This window comes from Macaca nemestrina, chromosome 9 (genome assembly GCF_043159975.1).
Source record: "Macaca nemestrina isolate mMacNem1 chromosome 9, mMacNem.hap1, whole genome shotgun sequence".
Taxonomy (NCBI): Eukaryota; Metazoa; Chordata; class Mammalia; order Primates; family Cercopithecidae; genus Macaca; species Macaca nemestrina.
The window spans coordinates 117,654,318-117,674,243 of record NC_092133.1 but is presented as its reverse complement, the minus strand read 5'-3'; the positions used below and the strand labels follow the sequence as shown (position 1 = coordinate 117,674,243).

The 19,926-nt window shown below is 40.3% G+C and overlaps 1 protein-coding gene across 2 annotated transcripts in view; it reads left to right on the top strand.

Moving 5' to 3' along the window:
* LOC105480007 (glutamate decarboxylase 2) overlaps positions 1 to 19,926 on the top strand; it is an 87,148-nt gene that overhangs the window by 32,819 nt on the left and 34,403 nt on the right. The gene's annotated exons all lie outside the window — the stretch shown is intronic.

Sequence of the window (19,926 nt, the reverse complement as noted above, 5' to 3'; positions counted from 1 at the left end):
CAGAGGCATGGGGGAGGGGCAGCCATGGCAAATACGATTGCTCACGTGGAATTCAGAAAGCTCTAAAAATCCCACTGGGTGTGGTGGCTGACATCTGTAATCCCAGCACTTTGGGAGGCTGAGGCGGGTGGATAACCTGAGGTCAGGAGTTCAAGACCAGCCTGGCCAACATGGTGAAACCCTGTCTCTACTAAAAATACAAAAATTTGCCAGGCGTGGTGGAGTGCGCCTGTGGTCCTAGCTACTCAGGAGGCTGACACAGGAGAATCCCTTGAACCCAGGAGGCGGAGGTTGCAGTGAGCCAAGATCATGTCTCTGCACTCCAGCCTGGGCGACAAAGCAAGACTCCATCTCAAAAAAAGAAAAAGAAAAAAAGAAAAAGGAACAGAAAAAAGAAAGAAAGCAAGCTCTAAAAATAGCCATGTTTACCTCTGTTAGCGAACCAAACTGAGGTTCACTTGCCAACAGCAGTGACACCAAACATCCACAAGGAGGTTTGCAGCAGGAGAAAGGAGGACATTTATTTGCACCGCCTTTTTTTTTTTTTTTAAGACGGAGTCTCACTTTATCGCCCAGGCTGGAGTGCAGTGGCGTGATCGCAGCTCACTGCAAGCTCCGCCTCCCGGGTTCACGCCATTCTGCTTCAGCCTTCCGAGTGGCTGGGACTACAGGCGCCAGCCACCGTGACCGGCAATTTTTTGCTGTTGTTGTTGCTGTTGTATTTTTTAGTAGAGACAGGGTTTCACCATGTTAGGCAGGATGGTCTGGGTCTCCTGACCTCGTGATCCGCCCGCCTCGGCCTCTCAAAGTGCTGGGATTACAGGCGGGAGCCACGGCGCCCGGCCTCATCTTTCTTTTTCTAACTAGACATGATAACATGAGTATTTTTCCACATAATTACAAACACAAACACAGTTAACTGTATAAGATTTTAGATGTGACTATGTCAGAAAGCATTACGGTACATTTAGAGAGCTGGCTTTGGAGCTGAATTATTTAAATTCCAATCTCAGCTCCAGCACTAGTCTGGGCAAATGCCTCTCTGTGCTTCAGTTTCTTTATCTGAAAAAACAAAGAAGTAATGACACCTGCTTCATAGGATTGTCATGAAGATTCAATGTATTGACAAACGTAAAATGCTAAAAACAATCCAACAATGGGGTAAGTCCAAAATATCAGTCCCCTGCTAATACGTCTTTCTATTTCTCATGTTACTGTTACAAATAACCTTTGTATCCTTCAGTGAACGTCATTGTGCGTCCATGGCTTCTCCATTTATGACAATTTCTTTGTATTCTTACTAATTAAAATCCTATGAATGTTTTTAAAGAAATGGATGCATCATATTAGCCTGGCAAAACATGTCATCAATTTGTTCTCCTAGCAGCCCTGTATGAGAGTATGTTGGAAAAAATTTTTAACTGTGCTATTAGGTAAATGGCATCTTTGACTCTATATTCATAATTCACATCATCTCTGTGACATGAGTTTAAGACTGAGAGCCTGGCCCTAATGGTCTAAGTGACATTGAAGTGTTTGGGCTCAGGAGCTGAGGAGAAAGCCTTGGACAGTCATTTGTAGCCACCATTGGGGTCAGAATCAATTAAAACACTCTTGGCAGCCATTTTCTTTTTATTATCACATCCTTGTAAAAGTCAGATGTACAGTTCAGAACATCATGTAAGGCTGACAAGGTGACAGCGTTCGTGCTTGTTTCCCGCAATGTGCTTTGTAAAGTTCATTCAGCTTTCCCAAAACACAAGCCTGGGCCTGCTCTCTATGGCTTTCATTTCTTGTAGTTACCCTTTCCTACCACACATTAGTCTATCAGTGGCTGGGTGATGGCTTTTACCATGTTCTACAGACAGTTGAAGGTTCACAACTGAAAAGAAATGTCCCAGTGAAAGAGAATAGTCTGTGTCTTTCTAGCAATAAGCCCAATGCTGCATGTGGAGGAAGATCCTGTGAGGTACATTTTTTTTTTCTTTCTTTTTGAGACAAGGTCTCACTGTCACCCAGTTTGGAGTGCAGTGGTGCAATCTCAGCTCACCACAACCTCTGCCCCCCAGTTCAAGAGAGTCTCCTCCCTCAGCCTCCCAAGTAGCTGGAATTACAGGCGTGTGCCCCCACACCCAGCTAATTTTTGTATTTTTAGTAGAGACAGGGTCTCACTGTGTCACCATGTTGGCCAGGCTGGTCTTGAACTCCTGACCTCAGGTGATCCACTCGCCTTGGCCTCCCAATGTTCTGGGATTACAGGCGTGAGCCACCATGCCTGACCTGGTTCCCCTTCTTTTTTTTTTTTTTTTTTTTTTTTTGAGACGGAGTCTTGCTCTTGTTGCCCAGGCTGCTGGAGTGCAATGGCACAACCTTGGCTCACTGCAACCTCTGTCTCCCGGGTTCAAGCGATTCTCCTGTCTCAGACTCCTGAGTAGCTGGGATTACAGGCATGTACCACCAAGCCCAGCTAATTTTGTATTTTTAGTAGAGATGGGGTTTCTCCATGTTGGTCAGGCTGGTCTCGAACTCCCGACCTCAGGTGATCCACCCGCCTCAGCCTCCCAAAGTGCTGGGATTACAGGCATGAGCCACTGTGCCCCACCAACCCTTTCTTATTTAGCAGTCACAGGGGCTAACTTTGGGTGACAGTTCAAAGTGAAACACGGTTCTCAGTTAAAACAAAACAAACAAACAAAGTTATAGTAAATATTTGTTTGGACTGGGTTCTTTTATAGTTGCAAATTAAGCATTTTAATTTTATTAAATATACTCTTAAAGATGGAGTAAGATAAGGTAATGTAAAACTTCAGTTCTCGCGGCTTTCATTTTGATGTGAAGTATTATAACTAAACAGGAATATTCTATTTTGTAAAAATTACTTATTAAATTCAAAAGAGGAAAATGTGTTAGGTGAATACATGATTTCCTAAGTTATAGCTTGAGGTTTTCTTTCCTTGTTATCAAAAAGTTGAATATTCAGTGATGAGGTTCATGAATTTTTATTCATGTCATTCATATTTGTAAAATTTGAATTAGTGGAATCTAGATTTGTGATGTGTAGCTATAGCTAAGAATGGAGAAGAAAAGTGTGTTAATATAGAGAGGAAGATAAATATTAGTGAAGGAAAACAGAGCTATATTTCAGAATCTGCTTAGGCCACTGAGCAAAAAGATGTTTCCCAAATATCCAGTCAAGGGAAGAGGAGAGAAAATTTCTATTGTACAGATAATTTGGAAAAATGGGGAGTTCCTATATGATGGACGTGGGAGCCCTGTGAACTCCATCTTTTGGCTGCAGGCAGTGGCCTTGATTGGAACATAATGGCAGACATGGTGGACGTAGTCCAGTCTAGCGTGAGAGGAGCACAGGAGGGGAAGCACCATGATAGAGAAAGTACTGGCTGTTACTGATTCCCATCCAGTTCAGCAACTAGCGGAAGGATTATGGAAGTCATCCAGATAAAAAGAAGAGGCAAAAATGTCCCAGGCAGATGCCATAGCACATTCTAAACCAGGTCCCCAACCTTTTTGGCACCAGGGACAGGTCTCATGGAAGACAATTTTTCCACAGACAGGGCTGTGAGGGGTGGGGGTGGCAGATGACTTCAGGATGAAACTGTTCCACCTCAGATCATCATCAGGCATTAGTTAGATTCTTTTTCTTTTCTTTTTCTTTTTTCTTTTTTTATTTTTTTGAGATGGAGTCTCACTCTGTCACCCAGGCTGGAGTGCACTGGCATGATCTTGGCTCACTGCAGCCTCTGCCTCCCAGGTTCCAGCGATTCTCCTGCCTCAGTCTCCTGGGTAGTTGGGTTTACAGACCCCCGCCACCATGCCCGGCTAATTTTTGAATTTTTGGTGGAGATGGGGTTTCATCATGTTGGCCAGGCTGGTCTTGAACTCCTGACCTCAAGTGATCTGCCCGCCTCGACATCCCAAAACATTCATTACGATTCTCATAAGAAGCACACAACCTAGATTCCTCACATCTGCAGTTCACAGTAGGGTTCCTGCTCCTATGAGAATCTAATGTCACTACCGATCTGACAGGAGACAGGGCTGAGGCGGGAATGCTGGCTCAGGGCTCACCTCCTGCTATGTGACCGGTTCCTAACAGGTCACCATTAGTACTGGTCCATGGCCCGGGGATGGGGGACCCCTATTCTAAACCATGGATGTGAGAGAGAACCTGGCTTGTTCAAGGAACTGAAAAGAAGAAAGGACTTGGTTAGAATGTCCTTGTCATGTGGGCCTTATGAGCCTTGTTAAGCTATTTGGATTTCTCATTAAAAGACAAGGGACCTCACTGAAGGGTTTTGAGCAGGGGAACGACAGCATATTTTTGTGTTAGAAAGAGTATTTTAAATGCAGAGTGAATGGGATGAGAGACTGGAAGTTGGTAAATGCTGTAGTCATATGAATGGGAGATGGTGAATTGTGGGCTGACCAGATGCAGAGCAATGGAGAGGGAGTGCTGGAGTGAATAGGAAGTGTTGGCTGATTGGTGAACAGGTTGAGACAGGAGGCAAGGATGAATGTCAGGCTTCTGGCTTGCCAGCTAAGTCCAGGCGGTGCTATTCTCTGAGATAAGGGACCCTGTCTGACGTGAACAGTTCAGATTGGGAGATACTGAGTTTGAAGAGGTTATGAGACACCCAAGTGAGAGTGTCTGGTAGGCAGGTGGAAGTATGGGCCTGGAGCTCAGGAGGTACACTAGGGAGGCCGTGCAGAAGGCGGCCTGGGAAGGAACTCTCAGGATCATCCACACTTCAGGGACAGGCAGAGTAAGAGCAGCCTGCAAAGGAGATTGAGGAGGAGCGGCCAGAGTTGTCAGAGAATCAGAAATCAGGGCCACGAGGGCCATGAGAGTGTTTCCAGAGAAAGGAGTGGTCAGCAGAATCAAATGCTACAACAGGTGAAATGAGGGCCAACAACTGCCCATCAGCATGACTTCTGAGGAGGTGGCTGATGGCAAGGGCAGTTTCAGTGGAGGGGTGAGGGCAGAAGGCAATTTGCAGTGGGTTGGGGTGAGTGGTAGATGAGAAAAGGGAGAACTAATACAGACAAAGTCCAGGAGGTGGAGTCGTGAAGGGGAGGAGGCAGGGCTGAAGCTGGAGGGTAGCTTTGAATCCGGGGTGGCTTGTGGCTTTGTTGTTTAAAGGAGATGGGCTTATTGCCCATTTCACTATGAGGTGGAGGACCTGCTAGAGAGGAAATGTGAATTATGGAAGGAAAAAAAAAAGAAGGAAGAGACGGAGGGAGGGAGGGAGGGAGGAAGGAAGAAAGGAAGGAAAAAATAGCAAAGGTTTAATTTTCCTTGTTGAGTTTCCTAGTCTTTTGGCTAAAAATTATGTAGAATCTTCCCCTGAGAAGCTCACACAAACTCTGAAATTATTTCAAATCCTAAAATTGGAAGGAAACACAGAGGAGAAAGCAATAGGAGCGTGATGTGTGATGGCAGGTGCAAGAAGGACTGGGGAGGAGTGGGGAGGAAGGAGGGGAGGGGCCAGCCTGGGCTTAGCCTATGTTGACAAGCTGCTAATGACTTTCAAATCAGACACCCTTAGAGTTGGAAATGTGCTCAGACCTTAGCTTGTCCAACTTTTTTTTTTTACATTGTATTATTAAAATAATTTCAAATTTAAAGGAAAATTGCAAGAATAGTAAAAAGAATGCTCATATACCTTACACTCAGATTCACCAGTTATGAACAATCTGACACATTTGCTTTCTCTTTCTCTCAAGATAAACTGTATATAAACCCAATATTACATATTGAGTGTAATATTACATATATTAATTATATTATTTATATATATATTATATATATATATATAGAGAGAGAGAGAACCATTTGCAAGCTCCTTGCAGACATCAGGCTGTTTTACTTAATATCTCAATGTATGTTTCCTAAAAACAAGGATATTCACTTACACAATCACAGGCCAATTATGAAAATCAGGAAATCTGACGTAGATAGAGTACTATTATTAAATGTAAATACCTTATTCGTTTCTTCAGTTGTCCCAATAGTATCCATTATAGCTGTTTTTTCCCAGTCCGGGATCACACATGGCATTTAGTCGTCATGTCTCTTTGGTCACCTTTAATCTGCAACGTTTCCTCTGCCTTCCTTTGTCTCTCATGACATTGATGTTTTTGATGAGTAGAGACCATTTAGTTTGCAGGTGATTTGGATTTGTCTGGTTGTTTTCCCATGATTAGATTCAAGTGATGCATTTGGCTCAGGACTTTCAGGAGGTGAAGCTTGGCTTGCTTGAGTGCATCTCATCTGGAGGTTCGTCCCATTATCAGTAATATCAACTTTGATTTTTTGGTGAAGGCAGCGTCTGCCAGGTCACTCCACTATGAAATGACTATTTTCTCCTTTGCAGTTAATAAGTATCTTGCAGGGGATGCTTTGTGTCTACATAAATACCCCGTTGCTTCTGAAATGTTCACCCACTAGTTTAGCATCTACTGATGATTTTCCGCTGAATTATTGTTGTGATGGTTACAGAACAGTAATTTTCTAACTCCGTCATTTCTTCTGTATTTATTAGTCCTTTCATTCCACTGTAGAGAAGAGATTTTGTCTTTTTGTTCTCTCTCCCCACCCCCTTGCTCTCTCTCATTTATTATCAGTATGAACTCAAAAGTATTTTTAGAAATTAATATGCTCGGCTGGGTGCGGTGGCTCGGCTGGGTGGGAGGCTGAGGCTGAGGCAGGAGAATAGCTTGAACCCGGGAGGCAGAGCTTGCAGTGAGCTGAGATCGTGCCACTGCACTCCAGCCTGGGAGACAGAGGGAGACTCCGTCTCTTTTTTTACGTCTCTTTTTGTAATTGTAATTTTTATTTTATTTATTTGTTTACTTTTTGAGACGGAGTCTCACTCTTGTTGCCCAGGCTAGAGTTCAGTGGCGCGATCTCCGCTCACTGCAATTTCCACCTCCTGGGTTCAAGTAATTCTCCTGCCTCCGCCTCCCGAGTAGCTGGGATTACAGGTGCCTGTCACCACGCCTGGCTAATTTTTTTGTATTTTTTTTTTCAGTAGAGACGGGGGTTTCACTGTGTTGGCCAGGCTGGTCTCGAACTCCTGATGTCAGGTGATTCCCCCCGCCCCCCCGTCCCGACCTCAGCTTCCCAAAGTGCTGGGATTACAGGAGTGCGCCACCGCGCCCCGCCGACTCCACCTCAAAAAAAGAAAAAACAAATTGATATCCTCTAGCACCTTCTTCCACTCGTTCTCCCTGCTCTCTTCCATTTCTCCTTCTCTTTCTCCTCCCTTCAGGGCTCCCCTTACATTATCTAAATTACTCGTAATTTGTTTTAAAACCTTACAGAAAATAAATCTGACCAAGACACATGATACCTAGTGTCAGAGGACTACAAGAGTCACCGGCTTTCCTAGCTCCCATGTAGTACAAGAATTCTGTTAGTCATTTTGATTAATGCTTTTATGCCACAAATTAGCTACTAGTGCTTTTATATACATTTTAGCCTTTCTTTTAAACGTTATCACTCCAGCTTTATAAATTACAGTTAGACTACACTTCCCTGCACTTTTTAGTACCACACTGTATCATACAATTGATTTAAACAATTCGAAGTATAAATAACCTGGGGTCATTATACTCTTTTATTAAATTAGCTGGATTGTAGCCAGTGCCTGAAGGTGGTTAGGGACGCTAATTAACTCTTTCAGGTCCTTGGGGAGCTGTTCAGTACATTGTAGCGGGCTAGACTTCACAGAGACACCGCATAAATTATTCCTGAGCAGGACTGTGGGAAGCCCTCTGAGTGGCGTATTTCCTGTGGGTGTAGATGCAGAGAACTCAGGGATGCTAGTCCTGTGTGTACTTCATTCTGCCCTGTCTCAGGAAGGACTATAATAACAGCTGGCACTGATTGAGAGGCACAGTTCTAGCCACTTTACAAAATTGACCTAATTAATTCATTTAATTAGAGACACAAAACAGTATATTCTTGCACATTTATCTGGTGCTGACATCGTTTGTGAAGTGATTCCACACACACAGTTTTAAACAGTATGGCAAGTTTTCTTTCATAGCCTGTCACAGGGAATATGTCTAAGGTCACATGACTTGTAAGTGAAGAGTCAGGGTGTGGAGTCAGAAGAGAACCCCTAGTGTTCACGCGTTTAAACAGAGCTCCTTTTTTTATTGTGATAAAATACACATAACATAAAATTTCCGATCTGAGCCATTTTTAAGTGTGCATTTCAGTGGTATGAAATACACATATTGTTGTGCAACCATCATCAATATTCATCTCCAGAACTCTTGTCACGCTGCAAAACTGAAATTCCGTGCTCATTTAACACTAACTCCCCACCACACCCTCCCTACTATCCCCAGGAAACGCCCACTACACTGTCTCTACGAATTTTACTACTCCAGGTACTTCACTTACATGAACAGAATCATACAGGATTCAACTTTTTGTAACTTGTCTATTTCACAATGTTCTCAAGGTTCATCCATGTTGTAGCATGTGTCAGAATTTCCTTCCTTTTTAAGGCTGAATAATATTCTGTTGTATGTGTAGATCACATTTTGTTTATCCGTTCATCCATTTATGCATACTTACTTGCGTTGCTTCCACTTTTTTTTTTTTTTTTTTTTTTTTTTTTTTGAGACAGAATCTCACTGTCACCGAGGCTGGAGTGCAATGGTGTACTGTTGGCTCACTGCAACTTCTGCCTCCCAGGTTCAAGCGAATCTCCTGCCTCGGCCTCTTGAGTAGCTGGGCCTACAGGTGCACACCACCATGCCTGTAGTAGAGACGGGGTTTCACCATATTAGTTAGGCTGGTCTCAAACTCCTGACCTCAGGTGTTCCACCCACCTCAGCCTTCCAAAGTGCTGGGATTACAGGCATGAGCCACTATGCCCAGGGTTATTTCCGCCATTGACTAATAGGAATAATGCTGCAATGAATATGGGGTGAAAAATTACATCTTCGAGACTCTGCTTTCAGTTGTTTTGGAGTAGATACCTAACAGTTGAATTGCTGGATCACATCTTTAATCTGTTGAGGAACCATCACACTTTTTTCCGCAACTGTTATATCATTTTACATTCCTGCCAGCAGTGCCCAGAGTTGCAATTTCTCCACATCCTCACCGACACTTGTTATTTTTGGGACTTTTGGTTCGTTTGCTTGTTTTTCATAGCAGCCATCCTTATGGGTATACAGTGGTATTTCACTGTGGTTTTCGTTTGCATTTCCCTGATGATTAGTGCTGTTGAGGATTTTTTTTCATGTGCTTAGTGGACATTTGTATGCTTTTTTTGGAGAAATGTTTACTCAGGTCTTTTGGATTCATTTTGTTATTTTTGTTGTTGAGTTTTAGGACTTCTTTATTCTAGATATTAATCCTTTATCAGATATATACTTTGCAAATATTTTCTCCCATTCTGTGAGTTTCCTTCTTACTCTGTTGATAGTATCTTTTGTTGTACAAGTTTGTAATGTTCATGAAGTCAGAGTTTTCTATTTTTTTTCTTTTGTTGCCTGAACCTTTGGTGTGGTCTCCAAGAAATCATTGCCAAATCCAATGTTATGAATGTTTTGTCCTATGTTTTCTTCTAAGAGTTTTATAGTTTTAGTTCTTACATTTAGATCTCTGATCTATTTTGAGTTAATTTATATTGTGTTATATAAGAGATGGCTGCTTTGTAAAAATAATAATGACAACACAATTCTCCTATTTCAGAAGCCACACATATTCATTGTAGAAAAATAAGCAAATAAAAGAACCTATAGTCTCTCATAATGTTTGATGCATGTAGTTTAAAATATATTTACATATATCTTAACATAAAAGAAACTATAAGTAATTACTGATTAGAAATTTGTTTTTTACATAACAAATATTATGGACAATTTGCATGCCTTAGAAATTCTTCAACACAATTCTCATTCACTAATAATCTACTGTTTAGAATTTGTATTCCTTAACAAATCTGTTGTTGAACATTAAGTTGTTTTAAACTTTTACTATTAAAAAATGCTGTTATAAACATTATTGCAGCTAAATATTTGCACATATCCTTGTATTATTTTCTTAAAATAACTTCCGTCTGGGTGTAGTGGCTCACCCCCGTAATCCCAGCACTTTGGAGGGCCAAGGTGGGCGGATCACCTGAGGTCAGGAGTTTGAGACCAGCCTGACCAACATGGTGAAGCCATGTCTCTACTAAAAATAAAAAATTGGCTAGGTGTGATGGCACATGGCTTATTCCCGGCTACTCGGGAGGCTGAGGCAGGAGAATCACTTGAACCCCACAGGTGAAGGTTGCAGTGAGCCAAGATCGCGCCACTGCACTCCAGCGTGGGCGACAGAGCAAGATTCCATCTCAAAAACAAAACCAAAAAAGAAACCAAAAAAACTTCCCAGATGTAGAATTTCTGAGCCCAGGACTGTGTCTATGCTGAGTTATGATACTTGCTGTCATGTTGCCTTCAGAAAAGACTCAGCCAGTTTACACTCCCACAGTACTACAAAGGGGTGCCTACCCACTATGTCCTCACTCATGCTAGGAATTAAAACCTTAAGTGATGTGTGTCAATCTGATGGATGGAGCTTTTTTATTATTCATGTTTTCATTTACATTTTGATAATTAGCAAACCTGAGTATTTGTTTTATTTTTGTGGGTCATAGTTGGTATATATGTTTATGGGGTACATGAGATGTTTTGACAGACACAGGCATGCAACGTGAAATAAGCAAGTCATGGAGAATAGGGTATCCATCCCCTCAAGCATTTATCCTTGCAAAGTTGAGTACTTTATACTTATCAGTTATAGTCCGAAAAGAAAAAGAAAACAAAGCTCTCTTTTGTCCTGTGTGTTGCAAATGTTTTCTAAAATGTGTCATCTGCTTTTTGATTTAATTTGTTGTATTTTTTAAAATGTTTCAATTTATAGTAGTCAAAGTGATCATCAATTACTTTTTACCTTTAATGTCTTTAGAAAATGTTTTCCATTCTTAGAACATGTTAATATTCATTTGTTTTCCCCTAGAAACTTTGTGTTATTATTTAAATAGTTGATTTAACTGAAATTTATTTTGGTCTATGGTGTTTGGTAAGTATGTAATATTTTCTTCTTCCTTCCTTCCTTCCTTCCTTCCTTCATTTCTTCCTTCCTTCCTTTCTTTCTTTTTGGCCAAATGGTGTTCCAATACCTTCAAACCCTGTTAATCACCCATCTACTATTTGTATGAGTTTGACTTTTTTAGATTCTGTATATATAAATGACATCATGCACTATTTGTCTTTCTGTGTCTGGCTTATTTTACTTAGCATGATGTCCTCCAGTTTCATCCATGTTGTCACATGACAGAACCTGTCATGTGACAGTTCTTTTTCATAACTGAATAATATTCCATTTATATATTTATTGTATTTTTTCTTTATCTGTTTACCTGTTGACAGACACATAGGTTGTTTCTAAATCTTGGCTATTGTGAGTAATGCTGCAGTGAACATGGAAGTGTGTTTTTTTCTTTGAGACAGTGATTTTATTTCCTTTGGATACATACCCAGAACTGGGATTTCTGGATTATATGGAATTTCTGGGTTTTTTGTTTGTTTTTTTTTTTTTTCCTTGAGGAACTTTCATGCTGTTTTCTATAAGGGCTACACCAACGTATAAGGGTTCTCTTTTCTCTGTGTCCTCTCCACACTTGTTATCTTTTGACTTTTTTATAATAGTCATCTTAACAAATGTTAGGTGATATCTCGTTGTGGTTTTGATTTGCATTTCCCTGAAAATTAGTCATGATTAGTGATTAGCACCTTTTTATATACATATGTCTTCTTTGGAAACAGGTCTATTCATATTCTTTGTCTATTTTTAAATTAGGTTATTTGGGAGTTTTTGCTATTGAGTTGTATGAGGTCCTTATATGTTTTGGATATAACCTTTTATCTGATATAAGGTTGCAAATATTTACTCCCATTCCATGGGGTGCCTTTTCATTTTGTTAACTGTTTCCTTTACTGTGCAGAAACTTTAGTTTTGTATAGTCATACTTGTTTCTTTTTGCTTTTATTGCCTCTGCTGTTGGTATCACATCCAAAAAGTCATTGCCAAGACCAATGTCATGGAAGTTTTCCCCTATGTTTTCTTCTAGTAACAGTTTCAGGTCTTAGGTAAGTCCTCAATCCATTTTGAGTTGATTTTTGTGTATGGTGTAACATAACGATCGAATTTTAATTTGTTTCATGTGGATATCCAATTCTCCTGGCACTATTTATCAAAAAGATTGTTCTTTCCCCATTGTGTATATATGGCACCTTTGCTGATGATTAGTTGACCACTTGTGCCTAGGTTTATTTCTGGGTTTTCTCTTTGTTCCATTGGTCTGTGTATCTGTTTTTATTCCAGTGCATACTGTTTTTATTACATAGCTTTGTAATATAATTTGAGATCAAGAAGCATGATGTCTCCAGCTTTGTTCTCCTTTTTCAAGATTACTTTAGCTGTTCATGGTTGTGTTTCCATATGAATTTTTGAGATTGTTTTTTCTATTTCTGTGAAAAATGCCATTGAAATTTTGACAGGTATTTCAATTGAATCTGTAGATAGCTTTGGGTAGTATAGACATTTTGACAATATTGACTCTTCCAGTTCATCAGCGTAAGATATCTTTCCATTTATTTGTGTGTTTCAACAATTTCTTTCATCAATGTTTTATAGTCTCATTGTATTGATCTCTCACCTTTATGGTTAAATTTATTTCTAAGTATTTTATTCTTTTTGATGGCATGTAAATGAAATTTGATTTCTTTTCTGGATAGTTTTTTTCTAGTGTATGGTAGCACAACTGATTTTTGTGTGTTAATTTTCATATCTTGGAATTTTACTGAATTCATTTATAGTTCTGACAACTTTCTGGTGAAGTTTTTGGTTTTCTCTATATAAGATTACATCATCTAAAAACAGAGACAATAGCTTATTCTTTTCTGATTTGAATGCCTTTTACTTCTTTTTCATACCCAATTGCTCTGGCTAGGACTTCCAATACTAAGTTGGATAGAAGTGGCAAGAGTGAGCATCCTTATCTTGCTCCTGATCTTGGAGGAACTATCCAGTGAAGCTATTAGGTCCTGGGCTTTTCTTTGATGGGAGATTTTTGATTACTGATTCAATTCCCTTATTCATTAGTGGTCAATTCAAATTTTCTATCTCTTAAGAAGAATGTTCTTGTCCCGAATTTAGTGGAAATGTATTTAGGCTTTTGCATTTAGATATGATGTTGACTCTTGGTTTGAAGTAGATTTTTTTTTAATCTTGTTAAGAAAGTGTCTTCTAGGCCAGGCACAGTGGCTCATGCCTGTAATCCCAGCACTTTGGGAGGCCGAGGCGGGTGGATCACCAGGTCAGGAGATCGAGACCATCCTGGCCAACACGGTGAAACCCCATCTCTACTAAAAATACAAAAAATTAGCCGTGCGTGGTGGCGGGCACCTATAGTCCCAGCTGCTTGGGAGACTGAGGCAAGAGAATTGTGTGAACCCAGGAAGCAGAGCTTGCAGTGAGCCAAGATGGAACCAATGCACTCCAGCATAGGTGACAAGGCGAGACTCCGTCTCAAAAAAAAAAAAAAAAAAAGTGTCTTCTTAATTTACCAAGAATTCTTTTGTTTCATCTCTTCTCTTCCCACCCTCTTCTCTTTCTCCTTCTCCTCACCCACTTCCTTCTCTTCTGGAATGGATGTTCACTTTCATAAAATGCCTTTTAGACATCAATTGAGATGACATTAACTTTGGTTAAGATGACTAACTTTGGTCATCTTTGGTTAAGATGACTAACTTTGGTCATCTTTGGTTAGATGACTAACTTTGGTCTATTGATGAGTTGTGCTAAAAGGATTTCCTAGTAGTACACACCGTTGCATTCTTGCAACAAATCCCACTTGATCCAATGCTAATCTTGAATTTCCTTCAGGATTATATTTTCCAATATTATATTTAGGATTATTGTAGCTATATTTGTAAGATGTATCTGTAGGTTTCTCTGGGCTATCTCTGACAAGTTTTGCTTTCAGAATTATCTAGCTTCAGAAAATTCATTCTGCAGCTTTCTTTTGTCTTCTCTATAAGAGTTTAAAGAGTATTGTATGTTATTAGTAAACTTGTTAAAATGTACTATCCAGGCCTGGCATTTTGAGGCCGGGACAGATTTTTGGCAACTTTTCTCCCACTTATTTCTTGGTTATTAGGTTTTTGGGGTTTTTTTTCCAAATTTCTTTATATGCTTGAATCAATTCTTGTAATTTACCTTTCTGAGGGAAAAATTATTTATTTTCTCAAAAACTTTAAGATTATTATAAAGCTTTACATAGAATGCTTTAAAAATATTAAAATCTCTTTATTCATAACATCTCTCTCCTTTCAAATGTTACATTTTCTCTCTTTTATTTATTGGACTAATCAGATATTTGTGTATTTATTGATATTTTCAATGTCCCATCTTTTGAATTTATTACGTTTACTTTTTGTTAAGTTTTCTAATTCACTAAAAAAATTATTTCTTCTTTCTGCCCACACTGTTGTTGTTTCCCCAGCTTTTTCGATTAATCAATTTAGTTATTTTTATTCTCTGTTATTTAATTTCAGAAGCACTCAGGGCATACATTTTCCTCTGAGAATGATTTAGGATGCTTCTCATGTTTTTATAAGTTTTATTCTCATGTCATTAATTTTTAATGTTCTGTAATTGCCATCTTGATTTCCTCTTGGACTCCAAAGTTATTTATTTAGAGTAGCCAAGCATGGTTTGGCTACTCTAAATAAATGGTACATGGTAACTTGAACCTTTTATCATAATCCTTTTTTCTGTCTCTCTACAGATACTTTTAGGGAAGAGGGACAGTAGTTTGGGGAGAAGGAGGAGTGGTGTGAGGTGGTCAGCACACCTTCTTGCCCATACAGTTTCCCTCGTCATATACCTCCCTGTCAGCTCTAATACTACCCTTCAAGGGCAGCAGTAAGGAGGTTTCATAGACAAAAGAAAATATCTCCTTACCATATCATGACTGGAGTCTCAGTTGCACGTCACTTGCATTGTTGTATAGTCATAGTATGTGTGCTAAGCAAATGCTTTTGGAGGAAGTCAATGGAAAGAATAATATTACTAGAATTATACACAAAAAATCACCCAAAATATCCTTTTCTTATAACTTGACAATAATGCTAAGTGATTCAATTGTGCACATTGGAAAACAAATCTTAAAAGAGAAAAATATTGATCATTATAGTTAAAGTTCTTTTTCCAAATCCAACTATGTATTTGGATTCATTATTTATAGCAAATAGGAAGTTCACTATTTATAATTATGGTAAAATTCTTTGCAAAGGGCTTGGTTTTGTAATACAAGTACTTCTTAAATGGCCAGTTTTGACTTTTGTTAGTTTATTTATCTTAGGATCCTTTCCTAAGACAGGCTACCCATGTTAGTATCAGCTATGTAAAGACACGGGGAGCTCTTTTCCCCAGGAGAAATCTCTGGTAATTTTTGCTGCTTCTCTGCAATTCATCTTCAACAGTTTTTTTCCCCAAGTGAGTCTCTGCAATTTCTCTAGTCACTACACAGTCTGTGCAATTTGAAAATTCACCTACATCCATTAACTCTCCTTGCTATCTTAATAGGATAGTCTTGCCTAGCACTGACCAGTTTAAAAAGCAAATATAAACAAACAACTAGTAGGTTTTTGTTACTGCTATTGCATTTGGATGCTACACTAGGTAGAACAACATCATCAAATATGTTTTAAGACGAGGTTACATGCTTTTATTATTTACTAGCCAGTGCTGATAGCAGTAATTGGGGTCACTGGACTACTGAATTCAGGAGGCTTCCAGAAAACCACATGGACATTTTGCATATGTCATTACAATCCTAGAACTCAACCTGAAAAATGTTTTTGTTAAGTCAAGGTAGTTGTACAGTGCCAAGAGTCTAGGTTTTGCTATCAGACAGCTCTAGATTTGAAATCTGCCTCCTGCTAGCTGTGTGACATTCTGCAAGTCGCATAATGCCAATGACAACAATAACAATACTACTGCTAATAAAAACATAACAACGTTAGACTGTCAAACAGGCATCTAGTGGTCACCAAATGTTAGGCAGAGTTTGCTTAATATTGTTTATACCTACTATCTTATTTAACCCTCAGACAAATCTGAGACAAATACTATTATCATTTTATAAATGAGTAAAAAGAAGAGCTTCATACTTCAAGTACACACAGTTAGCATATATGATCTGTGGCAGGAACCCACTATTCCATCTCCAGATTTCAAGCTTTTAACCAGAGTCAACTGCCTCTCTGAACCTCAGTTTCCTAATCTGCACTCTAAGTGCAAAATAACTATCTCGTAGGGTCGAGAGGAGGAGCAGGGATCTCACAGTTACTGCTTCTTTTTTTTTTTTTTTTTTTTTTCCGAGACGGAGTCTCGCTCTGTCGCCCAGGCTGGAGTGCAGTGGCGCGATCTCAGCTCACTGCAAGCTCCGCCTCCCGGGTTCACGCCATTCTCCTGCCTCAGCCTCCCGAGTAGCTGGGACTACAGGCGCCCACAACCGCGCCCAGCTAATTTTTTGTATTTTTAGTAGAGACGGGGTTTCACCGTGGTCTCGATCTCCTGACCTTGTGATCCGCCCGCCTCGGCCTCCCAAAGTGCTGGGATTACAGGCGTGAGCCACCGCGCCCGGCTCACAGTTACTGCTTCTAACACTGGTCATTTATCATTGCTGCTGGTAGTGTTGCTATTATATAACCTTAGTCAATTTCTAACACGAAGGATGTATGAATACTTTCTTCTTTGCACTCATGTTTTTAGGAATAGAGCTAAGCCCTACTCACTTAGGAAAGGCTGGTAGTATCTCTAGTTTCAGCAGGGCCAATGAACAGGGTCAACTAGTGACTCAAGCACCCCATATGTGACCATCTGCAAGCCTGCCTAGAAATACAGACTCTCCAGTAACCTGCTTTCTTTGGTAAGATAATCAGTTCTTTCCTTTGGAGCTATGGGGAGTTAGGCATGAATCTGGGGCCATGGTCCGAGATACATTCTGTATCTTTTTGCTTCTTCCCACGAAGGGAAGATCTTTCCTGCTGGTGGTTCTACCTGTCACTCTTCCTGGGATTTTGCCCAGTCAACTTAAGGGAATTATCTGACCCTATAGCATCATACGACTTTTTTTTTTTTTTTTTTTTTTTGAGATGGAGTCTCGCTCTCTCGCCCAGGCTGGAGTGCAGTAGCATGATCTCAGCTCACTGCAACCTCTGCCTCCCGGGTTCAAGCAATTCTCCTGCCTCAGCCACCCGAAGTAGCTGGGACTATAGGCGTGCACCACCATGCCCAGCTAATTTTTCTATCTTTAGTAGAGACGAGGTTTCACCATGTTGGCCAGGATGGTCTCAATATCTTGACTTCGTGATCCGCCTGCCTTGGCCTCCCAAATTACTGGGATTACAGGCGCGAGCCACCACGCCTGGCCAGCGTCATACGACTTCCTAAAGGCTACTGCTAACCAAGCATCTTAATGCAAAACACCTTGTCCAAAGCAGCAGTCTGTTTCAATGGCCATGACTTTAGTAGCAGTCCCTTCTTAACACTAACAGCTAACTGAGAGCAGTGTTATAAAGCATCAGTGGCTACTTAATTGTAAGCTTAAAGGCTGGATGTGTAATTATTAAAGATATACGCTTACGTTATAGAAATACTTTTGGACCACACAAAGAGTATGGAACAGTCGCCATCCAAAGCCTCCCAGGCACCAGGCGATGCTTGTGCAGAAAGGCCAGGACTGACGCGACAGCCTCTAACCTGCAGGGGACAATCTGCTGGTTGTCACCCAGTCGTCTCTGTCCCCACAACATATGGGCAGGCAGGGGATGGACAAAGCTACATCTGGAGCTCCTTCTGCTCACTGCCTTGCAGCCATGAAGGCTCCAAACCATGGCACGTATGAACAGTACTTTGTGTGTTACACAGTTATTTAAATACCTCCCAGGCTAAAATGTCCCAAGCAGCTTTTCCTAACATATGGACCCAGGTCTTCCTTCATCAGAATCACCTGGGTGACTGATGAACATGCAGATTCTTGTGCATATTTGTCTATTTATTAGTTTATTTGTCTCCCTTGATAGCATGGAAGCCCTGGAGAGTAGAAGCTGTCTCGTTTACCCTGCTACCCCAGTTCCTACAATGCTGCTTGGAACTCAGCAAGTGCGCAATAAATATGTGTGGGATGAATTAATTCCGGGGTCCTATGCTGACCTACTAAATCAAAAGCCCTAAGAATGGGGCCATGCATTTTAAACAGGGACTTGGGCGATTATTATGCTCACTACATTTTAAGAACCAGCATTCTAAGGTAATTCGGCCAATTCTAAAATAGAGAAAAAGATGGCAAGTTTCCTCCCCCAAGGCCTCCCTATTCACTATCTGGTCAGACATTAAGGTAAACATATTACTAGCCTTAGGTTAAACTTTCCCTTCTAGTCATATTCCTCCAACAAATGTTTATCTACCACCTGCCATATGTCAGGCTCTGGGTCCTAAGTAAACAAAACAAATACAGGTTTGGAAGGCAGAGTGTCCAGGAGAGACTAGAGCCACCCCCATTTCTTTCCAATCTGCCAGAGGTGCATGAGTTGATGGTTTGACAAGCCTACTCCCTCCTCCTGCCCACATCTCGCTGATACAGGAAAGAAACAGACTGTACGTTCGTTACTGTTTTCCCGGCAGGCTTGGATAACACCTCTGGTTCGTGAAAGTCAGCTGTGATCTTGAAAGATTTATCTTATCTTAAAATAATCCAAACTTTCCAAACAGATTTCCTATATGTTTGGCACCTTTGAGTTTGTTCTGGAAGCTTAGATGATATTTCTAGTTACTCCCTGGACTTTTACCGGTATTTGATCTTGGGCAGTCACTTCTCCTCTCAGGCTGTTGCCTTATTTGAAAAATGAGAAGGTTCAACTAGAATCAGGCATGTCTTGGAGCCCCTTCCAATTCGAATGGACCCTCATCTCTGACTCCTCAGTGCCATCTTAATGCCTTATACTTAATAAAATGTTAAGTATGATATGATTTAATGAGCAAATAATGATTGTCAAGCTAGTCTACCCAAAATTCTCCCAAGCAAAGGTGTTTAACTTGTGGTAAACTTGGGTAAAATTCAAGATTTGCAAAAAACAATTTCTAAGAGTTCTCATTCTCAGTTTTCTTGTTTACCTGCAAAAATACTATGGCAAGTTAATGTGCTTTAAACTTTATGTAAAAGGTAAAGATAATACCCACATTTTCTCAGAAATTTGAACATTTTGTTTATATCAGAGCAGGAGCAAGGTGCTTTAGTACAGCCTGATCTGATCAGGTTGGAAATCACTGCTTTAAGGGATGCATTTACCTGCCCGGATGAGGCGTGACCATCATTTCTGGCACGTTTTGCAGACTCCTGACCATATTATGTTGTTCTCCGTAGAACGATTACCATGACCCTCTGCTGTGCACAGAACCTTCTTATTAAGTCATCCTCTTAATTCAGTTAAAACAAGCCTGATTTGGAGCAAAATGTTTGGCAATGAAAGGAGAGTTCAGAAAAACCTTTTTATTCCAAATATTTTAATAAACCGACCTGCAATTTCACATACCATTGAAACAGCAGGAAGAGAAAATCCATTCTGAAACATCTGGATGAGCTACCTAATGACATTCCAAGTGCTAAAAGCATAAAGAAGGCCAAAAATTCATGGGCTCACGTTCCAAACATCCTTTCAACCCTAAAAATGCTTCTTTCCTAAAACAAAAACACAGATACTGCTTTGCTTACTATTATAATAATCATGGTACGGGAGGCAGAGAAACATTCTTTAAGTCAA